The sequence below is a fragment of the Mesoplodon densirostris genome, chromosome 2, assembly GCF_025265405.1.
Source record: "Mesoplodon densirostris isolate mMesDen1 chromosome 2, mMesDen1 primary haplotype, whole genome shotgun sequence".
Lineage (NCBI taxonomy): Eukaryota > Metazoa > Chordata > Mammalia > Artiodactyla > Ziphiidae > Mesoplodon > Mesoplodon densirostris.
The window spans coordinates 84,913,600-84,926,395 of record NC_082662.1 but is presented as its reverse complement, the minus strand read 5'-3'; the positions used below and the strand labels follow the sequence as shown (position 1 = coordinate 84,926,395).

Genomic DNA, 12,796 nt, shown 5'->3' with positions numbered 1-12,796 from the left:
TATTTCAAAATTGATAAATCTCAAAACTTAATGGTTAGAAAAAATATCTAATGGCAGCAGGATAGAAATAGCAAGGCCTTCCTGGCTACTTAGTCTAAAATTTCAACTGCCCATCCCCATCCTGACATCATACCCCTTTCTCTGCTTTTTCTTATATCCTTAGCAGTTATCACTATCAAACATACTGTAGGTTTTTACTTTCTCTTCTTGCTTATCATCTCTCTGCTCCTCTAGAATACAAACTCCATGAGGGCAGGAATTTTGTTTAGTCTCTTACTTTTTCTGGTTGTTACTAACCAAACCATTTTTTATTTTTAATTCTTGACATTACAGAACTAAACCAAATTTAGCATTCTGCTCTTACATTTCTTATCAACTAACATAAATAAAATCCATGAGCCAAAAAAACCCAAAACAAAACTAAAAACAGAGAAAAGCTTATAAAATAAGCTAAATATGAATCCCAGCATTAGCAACTGAACAGAGAATGTGAGTTTTAAATTCCTGGGGAAGATAAAGTTGCATAGAAACTGAACACTTAGAAATAATTTAAAACCTGGAAATCACTGACCAGAAATTACACAGCTGGATTATGAGAATACAGCATAAAAGGGTTATGAGTGAACCTACACCATTCTAGCTGCACCTCATGCCCTTCTCAGAGGATAGCCTGGCATTGATTAGATTCTGGGCCAGACTAATACTGGCAACAGAACCAGTGACAGTAATCTACCTTCCAGGAGAGCCTTCCACTGGGTTGGCAGTTCTGATCTGGGCCCTGGACATCTGGCAGATATCATTAATGTTGGTGCCTTGGTGCCTGACTATGCAGCCAATTAAGCTATTTGGAATGGTGAGTTCATGGGTAGTTTGACTAAATGCGTCCAAACTTGCCCAATAGCCTTGATCTCTGGAAGGCTGGGGTCAATTCTGGTAAATCCAGTCTCACCGTGCATCACGGCAAAATGAGAATGTTGTCTTGCCACCTGGTTCAGCTTAGCCAGGTGGAGTGGAGAAATGGTGTGTTGTCCTTGAATTGAGTAGGCATCTAGAGGTGGTCCCTCCAGGTCATCGATGGTGTGGGGTAGCCTGCAGAATCTCTGCACCAAACTTGGCCACCCTCACAGATGACTAGAGAGCTATCTGGCATAGGCTGGTACAAAATCGTCTTGACTCTCCGTTCTGGGGACTGGGAGAGCATCTCCAGCATGCCTAGGCAGATCTGCTTGGTACACTCGGTGACAGACTGCAGCACACCAGCAATGGTGACGACCCGCTCGGTGGAGTTGGCCAGCATTTTCCCCACCCCCAGTGCCGAAAACAGTGCCTGGCCATAGTAGCTACTCAGTAAGTATTTGTTGAGTTAATGAATGAATAGTGTATGCTGCCATTTTTATAAAATTTAAAACGTGAAAGTACTAAAAATTATTTATAGATACATATATAAGGAGTGAAAAATACTATGCCTGAGGATTATGAACACCAAATTTAGGACATGATCGCTTCTAGGTGGGAGGGAGGGGAATGAGATTCAGGAAGAGACACAAAGGAGGCTCAAATATATGTGTAATACTCAAATTTCTTTAAAATATCTGAAGCAAGCATGGTAACATATTAAGAGTTGACAAAACTAAGGGGTGGATACATAGATAGTTGTAAGATTACTCTCTCTATTTTTTGTAGGCTTGAAACAATTCATTTAAAAACTATCCTGTCCAGAGCTAATATCTTACACCACCACCCGCTACCCCCTGACAACACCACCACCACCAGAGGCCACCCCAGGAATATTCACAGCAGTGTGTGGAGGACTCTTCTGAATGATAACTCCTCCACTTCTCTCACCCCCCTGCTGAACTGGAAGATGCCAGATATTGAACCTTACTCACCTTTGCATCCCATCCCTCCTGTGACCTTTCATGATTGTCTTACTATAAAATGGATTTTCAGTTAATATTGAATAGGGTAGAATGAAAATGCTAATTTGGGAAATGGCAGGCAGCACTGGCTACATAATTTTGCGGGCCCAGTGAAACATGAAACTTATTAAAACTTATTTAGAATTTCAAGATGGCAATAGCAAGGCATTAAATCAAGCACAAGCGCACAGGCCCCCCACCCATGAATCCAGCCCTGAGGGCAGGCTTTGAACACAGAACTCGTAAAGTATCTTAATGATGTAAAAGAATAGGCTACGGGGAGGCTGCTAGCTATGCGCTACATCCATTCACTTCTTCTTCCACGATAACAGAACAGTGACTTGGTGCCAAGTTGCCCAGGTAGAGACAGCATTACTCAAGCCTTGTGGCACATGGGGCCTGGTCACTAAGCTCTCTTTAGCAGAATGGAGTGGAAGTCACAGGTGTGACATCAGACCAGGAGGGGCCCTCCATGCTCTTTCCCCAACTCTACCGACTGGAACTTGGTTCTCTGGTAACCATGGAAACAAGCTTAAGGATTCAGGATGGCAGATCCACAGGATGGGAAGACTCTGGGCCCTGAGTGTGTGTGTGGAGCAGAGCTGTCTGGCAGCGCAGCACACTGCCCCCTACCATTAGGTGCCTCAAATTAGTCTGTATCTTGGTTACATTACAGCAGCCTGGCTTGGTTGACTCAGGTGGTGTGATACAAATATCATTTTTGATTCGCCCAACAGCTAAAAATAGGCTGTTCTAGACAAATCCAATGCTGTAATGGTCCCCTAGGCCCTGTGCACTGGCAGCAACAGGCCTTGGCCCAGCCCCAAAGAAAGAGCCTGGCTTAGAGTGGAAGTAATACATACGTTCCCTCCAAAAAACTCAAGCAGCTGCTTAGAATGTTAAAGTTCCTTAACAGAGAAAGCCTGTAAATCCCTGCATAGAAGAATAGATGTCCTCAAAATTCCCCAGAACCCTTCCTGCAAACCTGGGATGGGCTGCCAAGAGCTCTGTGGCAGCTCCTCGCTGACCATTCAGAGCCTTTCTCTAGAGACACAGTAGGCGATTGCCAGTCCTGCAAACCAGCCGGGCTGTGTCAGATGGACCAGGGGAAGAGACTGTTTATCAAGCAGGATTGAAACGCCATAGTCATCTAGTTCCCAGCAAGGCTATGAACAGCTCCCAAGGCACGTTAGACCCCAAATCCAACCAGCTACTCACTGGATAACATCCAGGGGTCAAGGATCGGATATTACATAACATAGCAGGTGACCCAGAGCGCGCGCGTGCGCGCACACACACACACACACACACACACCTTTCTTTGGCAACAGGCCTTGGCTTTCACAATCACATTCTACTTGAATTTGCTCAGGAGTTGTTTTTTTTTTAATAGCTACAATTAATGAATGCCCATGCCTGCTATTCCTATTTTGATGAAAAATGAGACGGCTATCTGATGGTGCTCAAGCAGAGGGAAGCTAGGGTATCTGACCCTGGACTTGCAAAAAGAAATTTGGCATTTGCCAACGGATACAGCTGTGCCATTGAGAAGATATTTTCAATAATTAGTGTTTTCAACAATATTTAGCATGTCCCCAAGAAACTCCTGGACCCTTCATTAGAGTTTTCATTCAAAATTTAAGGAACTCACCCAAGGCCAGAGGGAGACTCAATGTCAGAGATAGATCAGGCTCAAGTCTTGATGACCCCAGTCCTGTCTTCAGCCCATGCTCATACCTCCCTCCCTTTTAATTAAAAAAAGCACCAGAGCAACAGACCAGTATCAAGCAAAGGCCCAAAATTGTATGTATGTACTTGTCAGACCTCTTCTCAAAAGCACAGTACATCTACAATGACCACCAAAGGGCACTGCAATGCTTAAAACACTAGGAGAAACAAACTTTGGGATTGGAACAGCAAGGTTGGATGGAGAAGGGGTTGAAATGATGATGAAACAGAGTACAGTGGGACTGGGGGGTAAGGGTGGCCACCTGGAGGTAGGCACACGCCCAAGGTCATGCACACAGCCAAGCTGGGAGGACTAAGGCTCAGGACAGAGGCTGGAGAACACAGAAACAATCTGCCTCTCTGATACTCCCCAAAAGCATGGTTCCATGGGAAATCTGGTGAACAAACATTGTTTCATTCAACCTTCTGATGAGGTGAAAAGAATGGCAGGTACTGGCCAAACTGGAAATAAAAAGACAAAAGGATTTAAGAAAGCTAAAGAAGCATGAGTGGTGAGACATTTGGAATAAACACTCCGGTGCTGACACTCCCTGGGGCTCTGGGAAGAGACTCAGTTAATCCAGGGAGGCCAAACATGAGCTTCCTATCAGGCCAAGTTTGAAAAAAAAAAGTGTGCAGAGGTAAAACAGGCAGCAGTGTTTAGGGACCTGCATCTTGTATCAGAGACACCTGCTGTAAAGAGGCCCACAGCTTTCAGAGTGTTACTAAAGTTTCAAACACGCAGACTCAGAGGCTCACCATTTCATGAGATGACTTCATTGGGGGGCCGGGGCAGTTGATGAAAATGTCACCATTTACGGTTGGCCAGAGCAGGAAGAGGGATGGTGGCCTTTTCCAAAACCACAAAAGCCGTGGTCAGTGCCAGAGTCAGAGACAGAACAAGAAAGCTTGCTTCCTTTCTCTGCTCTTGCCCACATGAAGATACAGTGAGAAGTCAGGAGTCTGTGACCCAGAAAAGTATCCTCACCAGAACTCTCCTGTGCTGACACCCTGACCTCAGAGTTCCAGACTCCAGAACTGTGAGAAATAAATTTCTGCTGTTTATTTTTTATTATTTTATTTTTTTACATCTTTATTGGAGTATAATTGCTTTGCAATGGTGTGTTAGTTTCTGCTTTATAACAAAGTGAATTAGTTATACATATACATATACATATGTTCCCATATCTCTTCCCTCTTGCATCTCCCTCCCTCCCACCCTCCCTATCCCACCCCTCCAGGCAGTCACAAAGCACTGAGCTGATCTCCCTGTGCTATGTGGCTGCTTCCCACTAGCTATCTATTTTACGTTTGGTAGTGTATATATGTCCATGCCACTCTCTCGCTTTGTCCCAGCTTACCCTTCCCCCTCCCCGTGTCCTCAAGTCCGTTCTCTAGTAGGTCTGTGTCTTTATTCCTGTCTTACCCCTAGGTTCTTCATTTTTAAAGGGAGAAAGAGGGGAGAGACTGGTAAGAATTTTATCAGGGGTTCCTGACCATCCTGTCCAGATGCCCATCCTCCCCTAGATGTCATGTTCCCATGAACACGTGCCCAGGGCCCACAGCTACCTTCAGCTGACTGCCCAAAACAAGGCCTTTGTTATAAAACCCCATCATGGGGGCCTGGCATGCTATCCCAAGGGCTCCTGGAGAGAAGTGCTGGCCCGCCTTTTCCAAACTCTTCACCATTCTTGGCCCACTTTTTACCCAGCTCCTGACTCTTGATGATGGTGGTGTTTGTGCCTCTGCAAACTGCTGCTTTCAGGACTTGGTAAGGTTACTTAATGCTGGAAGCAACCACCCTCAGGACACCTGCCAGTGCTGACCCAGACCTCTGACTCCTTTCTCCTTGGAGGTCCTGACCCCCTATCTTAGCTTCAGCCCTAGGTTCCTCAACTCCCAGCGGTGGCCCACCCGTCCAACACCCCTGCCATCTAACTCCGGCCCCCTGAGTGTGATTTTGTACAGTTAGGACAGGGCCACACCATGATTGTACCTCCATTTGAAATTTGTTGCACATATAATGCCTAACAATCTCCAGTAAGGTGTACATAATTCATCTCATAGCCTAAGTTTATTACTTCTTTATTATTCCCATTGTTGTCTTTGAGAGATTAGAATTTAAAAACAATCACCACCACCAATATTTGGGTTTTGTTAAGAAGATGTACTCAACCCAAATAGACCCAAGGCTTTGGTACCTCTAACATGAAAACTTGATATATTCCCAACTGTTTCTGAGCCTCTGCTAAGGGCCAGGGAACATAACACACACTTGGAAACCAGGACAAGACATGGCCCCATCTCATGGAGCTAATAGTCCAATGGGAAGAGAGACAAGTACCAAATGGTTATGAGTCAGTGTGGGCACCACTAAGAGGTACCTAGAGGAGGCATGTCTAATCCAGAGAAGACAATGGCTGAGCTAATTGTTAAGAATTAAAGAGTAACGAGGGGAAGGGAAGTGGGGCTGGGAGGGAGGGTGTTCTAAGTGGTAGGAACATCATGGGGGTGAGAGGGAGACCTTAATTCTATGAGGTACATCACTGGGGGTGCAGGGTAGGTAAGTGCTTCCAGGAGGAGTGAGAAGATAGAGACAGGCATAGCAACATCCTAGTGGGCCTTATCCTCCAGGCTAAGCAGTTGGACTTTATCCTGTAATATACTTTGGTTCTCCGACTTTAGTGGGGAACTTGTCTTAACTGTGGTTCCTGAAAGCTGCATACAGAAGTTCAGATTCAACCGACAAGGGAGTAGACTCAGGAATCTGCATTTTAATAACTACTCCATCGGTTGGGTGAGTTTGATGCAGAGTATGGTTGGGCAACACTTTTCCAAATACCCCTGCAGGAGACACAGAGCCATAGAGGGGTGGCATGATCTGATCTGTTTCAGAAAAATCACTCTGGCAGAAAGTACCCATACATGCTCACTCAGCAAAGCCCCCTAATCCTTTGATAATCCTCCAGTAACCTTCTGTTGCCCAGAGCCTGCAAAGCTCAGAGTTGGCTCTGAAAGAGACAGTCTCCTGAGAAGAGAGGCCACTGGGAAAGTTATGTCTGCATGCTTCTGGACTGTTGTTTGGACCTTTGTAGCCCCAAACCCAGGGCAGCAAGGGATGCTGATTGTGAAATCATGAGAGCCTTGGGGCCCCAAGTCCACTGATGGACTTCTGGATGCTGGAGGACACAGGCTCTGCTGGGGGCTGAAGCCTGGATCAGGTCCATGTCTAGTCTGGTGAGGCCTCCAGGAGCTCCTGACAGGACAGAACCTGTGCTCCTTTGGTTAACAAAGACCCAGGGGGATTTGGGTGCAGGCCATGTCAGCTATTTACCCCTGAGATGCCTCTTATGGCATCTCAGAGAACCGAACCCATCCTGATTAGCATGGTCTAGTTTCTTGCAGCCTATGGTGATAAATACACTGATAAATATTTTGTGATGGCTACAACAATGACATTCCAACCAAAAGCCTGCACACTCATTTTCTGGACCTGCCAAATCAACGAGCTGCAGTTCTGCAGAAATTGCCTTCTTATAACCTGGTGATTCTGAGCATGATAAGAATCCAGGCTGGGACTTCCCTGGCGGTCCAGTGGTTAAGACTCCGTGCTTCCATTTCAGGGGGTGTGGGTTCGATCCCTGGTCAGGGAACTAAGATCCCCCATGCCGCACAGTGTGACCAAAAAATAAAGAAATCCAGGCTGACTGATGCTGACTGACAGCACAGAAGTCTGGGTGATGTTCTCCCTGGTTCACCACCCACGCCCACCCCAAGATCCAAGCCCGATGAGCCTTCAGAGCCCAGCACCTGTTCAATCTTCCCATGCCTCCTCCACAGCAAAAGTCTCATCTCTCCCAAAGTTGGACAATGCTGTGGTCCGTAACATTTTGTTTCATATTCTACCATCTCAGAGGGCAAGAACCCTGTCTTGGGCTTCTTTTTTCTGGCTCCCTGCACCAAGCAGCTACTCAGATGAGCAGGTCTGAAATGACCAAGAGGCCTCCGTGTGGGTGGGCCAGCCCTCACTCTCAGCCCCTGCCAAAGTGCTAACAGCTCAGATCTGCTGTTGCCCAGGCACCAGACCCTAGACTGGGACATTTGTTTCCTGAACTCTCCCCAGATAATTTTTTTGGCTTATGCTTAGCAGGATTGCCCCTTTGCCAGCTGAATCCTGACTGGGATTTGGTGGGATGGAGCCTCACGGACTACCTGGCAAGACACCATTGAGGATCTAGAGAAGAAAATGGAAAAATCGTCTTATTCAGGTGCTTTAAACAGCCATTAGGAGATGATTCCACTTAAATCAGGTACAGGGGGCCTACCTTAAACATTTGGGTTTTTCTTTTTTTTTTAATTTTTTTAAATTTTTATTTATTTTTGGCTACGTTGGGTCTTCATTGCTGAGTTGTGGCGAGCGGGGGCTACTTTTCATTGCGGTGCGTGGGCTTCTCATTGCAGTGGCTTCTCTTGTTGCAGAGCATGGGCTCTAGGCGCGTGGACTTCAGTAACTGCACCAGGCAGGCTCAGTAGTTGTGGCTCGCCGGCTCTAGAGTGCAAGCTCAGTAGTTGTGGCACACGGGCTTATTTGCTCTGCAGCGTGTGAGATCTTCCCGGACCAGGGCATGAACCCGTGTCCCCTGCACTAGCAGGCAGATTCTTAACCACTGTGCCACCAGGGAAGCCCCATTTTGGCTTTTCTATGTTAACTTGTTGGTCAGTTTCTAGGCCATAAACATTTAAACATCATTTGTGTGTGTGTGTGTGTAATCTAATGACATTTGTGAGTATGTAGTTGATACCTTAAAAAATCTAAGAAACATCAACCTGATATTATTAATTGAAGGGTAAGTTTTGACATAGGTATCAAAAACATTTATAATTACTGAGTTTCTAGAGAGTTGATCTTTTGTAATTAACTTTCAATGCCATGATTAAAACTTGAAGAGATAGCAAACAAGTATACTATTTACTCTAAAGAACTAAAGTAATAAAATCATTACAATTCATTAACATGAGGAATTGAGTGGTTGGTGTTAGTGAGACCAAGCCAAGTACCCATATGTCTTGGTACAGAGGCCAAGAGGTCAGGACAATCCAATGATAAGTGTCTCTCCACTGCCTGTGATGTCTGGGCACAGGGGTCTGGAACTGGCCCAGCTGGTTGGCCCTGTCACTATGCATTTTGACCTGGGATAAAGATAACTAAAATCTCAAGAGAACTTTAAGATGTAGTAATTGGTTTATTTTAATTAATACAGACTTTTAAGTAGCCTTCAAAATGATATGTTTGTGTCATTTTATAGCTATTTTGTTAAAAGTAAGGACATACATGTCAGGCACTTCCACATACATGACATTCATTTTATGTCATTTAATTCTAGATATTATTATCCCAACTTTAAGAGGCTTAACCTGGGGCTCAGAGATTCAAGATAATATAACTGGTAGGTAGTGGAGTTGGGATTCACCCAGATCTGTCTGCCACAGTCCCCATATTCTTTCCACCACACTTTCCACCACACCATACTTACGATACCTTGGTTTGCTGCCTTGCCCAGAAGACACAGCTGTTTCTCTGTCTTATAGTCAAGGATTTCCCTCTGATGTAAACAAAGATTACAATAGGGCTTCCCTGGTGGTTCAGTGGTTAAGAATCCACCTGCCATTGTGGGGGACACAGGTTCGATCCCTGGTCTGGGAAGATCCCGCATGCCGCTGAGCAACTAAGCCCGTGCGCCACAACTACTGAGCCTGCGTGCCACAGGTACTGAAGCCCACATGCCTAGAGCCCATGCTCTGCAACAAGAGAAGCCACTGCAATGAGAAGCCTGTGCACCACAGTGAAGAGTAGCCCCTGCTCACTGCAACTAGAGAAAGCCCGCACACAGCAATGAAGACCCAACGTGGCCAAAAATAAATAAATAAATGTATTTTTTTTTTTAAAGATTACAACAAAAACTCTACCTATTGGTCCTGTGTGGCCTACTGGCCTAGGATGACCCCCAGCATATTTATACAGTGCCATTAAAGCAGGAATCAAAATCAGGGACCCCACTGCCACGCTTCCACCCCTCCCAAGTGCCCTCAGCTCAGAGACACTACTCAGAAATGCACAGAGTTTTCAGACACCATATGACAAATACGAGTTTCAGGAGACCAATATTTACACACACACACACACAAACGCACACACACAGCTGGTCTGCCCTTCATCTTAACAGCCATACAAAAGGCTTTGTGTGCACCTGCCTGGTCCCTCTCAGAGACTGTACTTCAGATGGGTTGGGCTGAGTCCTTCCCATTCTCAAATTGTCATCTTAGTTCATAACCTCCAATTACCCAAGCTGTAACAATCATCTGGCAAAGTCTATGACTCTGTAACCCACCCATGGCAAACAGAGAAGCCTGAAAGGACATAATAGGTGTGGGAGGAACATTAACAATTGTCAAGTTCCCATTACAAGGAAAAAGCTTTCAAAATAATCCTGTGAAGTATTTATTCTTATCCCTGCTTTTTAGATGAGGCCACTCAAGCTCTGGGAGATTGAATGATCTGCCAAACTCATACAGCTAGTGAGAGGCAGAGTAGGATCTGAACCAAAGTCTGCTGCTCTCAACACCCATGTTATTTTATTTCATTCAATAGAATTTACTCCTCTTCACATAATGATGAAGTTATTATTATGGCTACTTTACAGATGAAGAAACTGAGATTGCTTTTGAAATGAGTTTGTCCTCTGGAACACTCAACTCAAGCATTTTTCCACACTGTCTCATATAAGTATTATTAATATACAAGTCAAGACTCTTAACGGAACACAAAAGAAAATAAGTTTTTTGGAAGACAAACCCCTCACAGTGATTGCTCAGTCTCTTCACAGTTCCAAGTAGACTAAGTCTTAATACACGCCCTGATAATTTAACATCATAACCAAAATGGTAATGTCGTAGTAACCTATATTAAAGAACCATGGGCTTCCTTGGTGGCGCAGTGGTTGAGAGTCCGCCTGCCGATGCAGGGAACACGGGTTCGTGCCCCGGTCTGGGAGGATCCCACATGCCGCGGAGCGGCTGGGCCCGTGAGCCATGGCCACTGAGCCTGTGCGTCCGGAGCCTGTGCTCCGCGACGGGAGAGGCCACAACAGTGAGAGGCCCGCGTATCACAAAAAAACAAAACAAAACAAACAAACAAAAAAGAACCATGACTTCTAAATCTAAAATTCATATCTGAAAATAAATGATGTGCTTAGGCCTCAGCTTCTAAGATTCTTGGCTAAGACTTTTTTGGTTGCAAATAACAGAAACCAATCTGAGTTAGCATCAGTAAAACAAGGGTTTTATTGGAAGGATGAAATCCAAGAATTAGGGCAAGACAGCTTGTAGGGAATTTAAAGACCTTCCTTTGACAGCTGAGGCAGGTTTCATGACTCAGTTCCCAACTTCAGGACTCAGGCCAAATTCTCGGGAGGAGAAGTGAGTTGTTCCAACTAATCCAGTTAGTTATGGGGCAGGGTTACCTGGTAGAAACATGGCTGCCAGACTCACCCCTATGAAGAGCAGAGTTCTTAGTCACTCTTCATATTTATCCATAAAAATTATGGTTAACTCCAAACCCTAAGCATAAAATTCTAATATGGATAGACCAATATGATGGGGAAAACACCATATAAGAAGTCAGGAGACCTGATACCCATTAATTCTCTGCAGTGTCTTTGGGCAATTCCTGCATCTATAAAATGAGGTGTTGAAGTAGATGACCAAACGTCTTCTAAACCTACCCTCAGTTCTAAGTCTCTCTTGCTGGTTCGTGTAACAGTCACTTCAATAAGACTTTAACACAGCTCTCTGAGGAATGTGCATGTTTTGATGGACCCCAGGGTTTGTTTGAAGCTCCTTCCTACAGAAACAAATGAGTACAACGTCTCAAGAATGTCAACATCCAGCTCTGTAACGAGGGAAGAAAAGATAAATCTGCCAATTCTAGGTTCAGTGCTGGCCTCACGGACCCCATTTCCAAGGGGACTTCTTCCACACCTATCTAGTGCTCTATCTGTCCTCGGATCACCTAGCAGACCACATGACTACAATGTCACATTATTGTGCTAGGTTTTTGGTCAATACTTTATTTTAAGCCTGCCTCAAATTAGCTGGGAACCTGATTCAGAGTTAGTGCTGACATTACCCTTGTCTGATGCTGACCACACAAAATTGAACACAACTCATTATTAGAAGGAATAATGAATCAAAGCAATTCGTTTCAACCATATGCTTTATTTCTTATTGTGCCCTCCATGTCCCTTCTTTTAATGATTCTATTCTGCACCAACCACAGTACTTGGGTTTCTGTCTAAAACTAAATGAGTTCTCACCTGAAACATTTTTAAAATTGTAACACATTTGCCAACCCTACCTACCTGCACTCCAAACCCTCCTTACTCTGCTCTGCCTTTTTTCCCATAGTATTTGTCACCTTCCAACATATCATATAACTTATTGTGTATATTCTCCCACCAGACTGTAAGCCCCACAAGGGCAGATATCTTATTGTGGTACATATATATCTGGCCTTTGCCCCTGGTTCCTGAGACGGAGCTCCTAAACCCTTGGAATTTTCTAGTGATAGGAGTGTCTTTTGTATTCATAACAAACTTCTTTCCAACCACAGTTGAATAATGCTGACGAGGTGACTAGTGGTGAGGCCCTAGATAGCTTCAGGATGGAGGCCAGTGGCCAGAGAAACCAACCATGTGATGGGAGTGTTGGAATTTTCAGCCTCACTCTCAACCTCCAGGAGGGGAGAAGGGCTGAAATTTGAATTCAGTCACAATGGTCAATGATTTAATCAATTGTGCCTGTGTAATGAAACCCCACATAAAAACCCTAAACAACAGGTCCAGGGAGCTTCCAGTTCGTTGAACAAAACCACATGCCTGGAGCATGGTGCACCATGACTCCACCAGGACAGAATTTCCTGCACTTGAAGCCCTTCTGGATGTCCTCTTATGTACCTCTTCATCTGGCTGTACATTTTTATCCTTAATCTATGATCATCAGTGTAAATTCCTGAGTTATGTGTGTCACCCTAGCAAATTATCAGATCTGAGGGAAAGGAGGGTGGTCACGGAAACCTCAGTTTTGTAGTCAGC

The 12,796-nt window shown here is 44.8% G+C and overlaps 1 pseudogene; it reads right to left on the bottom strand.

The window, feature by feature from the left end:
• Window positions 1-636: 636 nt before the first annotated feature.
• Window positions 637-1,297, bottom strand: LOC132480854 (poly(rC)-binding protein 1-like; annotated as a pseudogene).
• Between the last annotated feature and the right edge of the window lie 11,499 nt (window positions 1,298-12,796).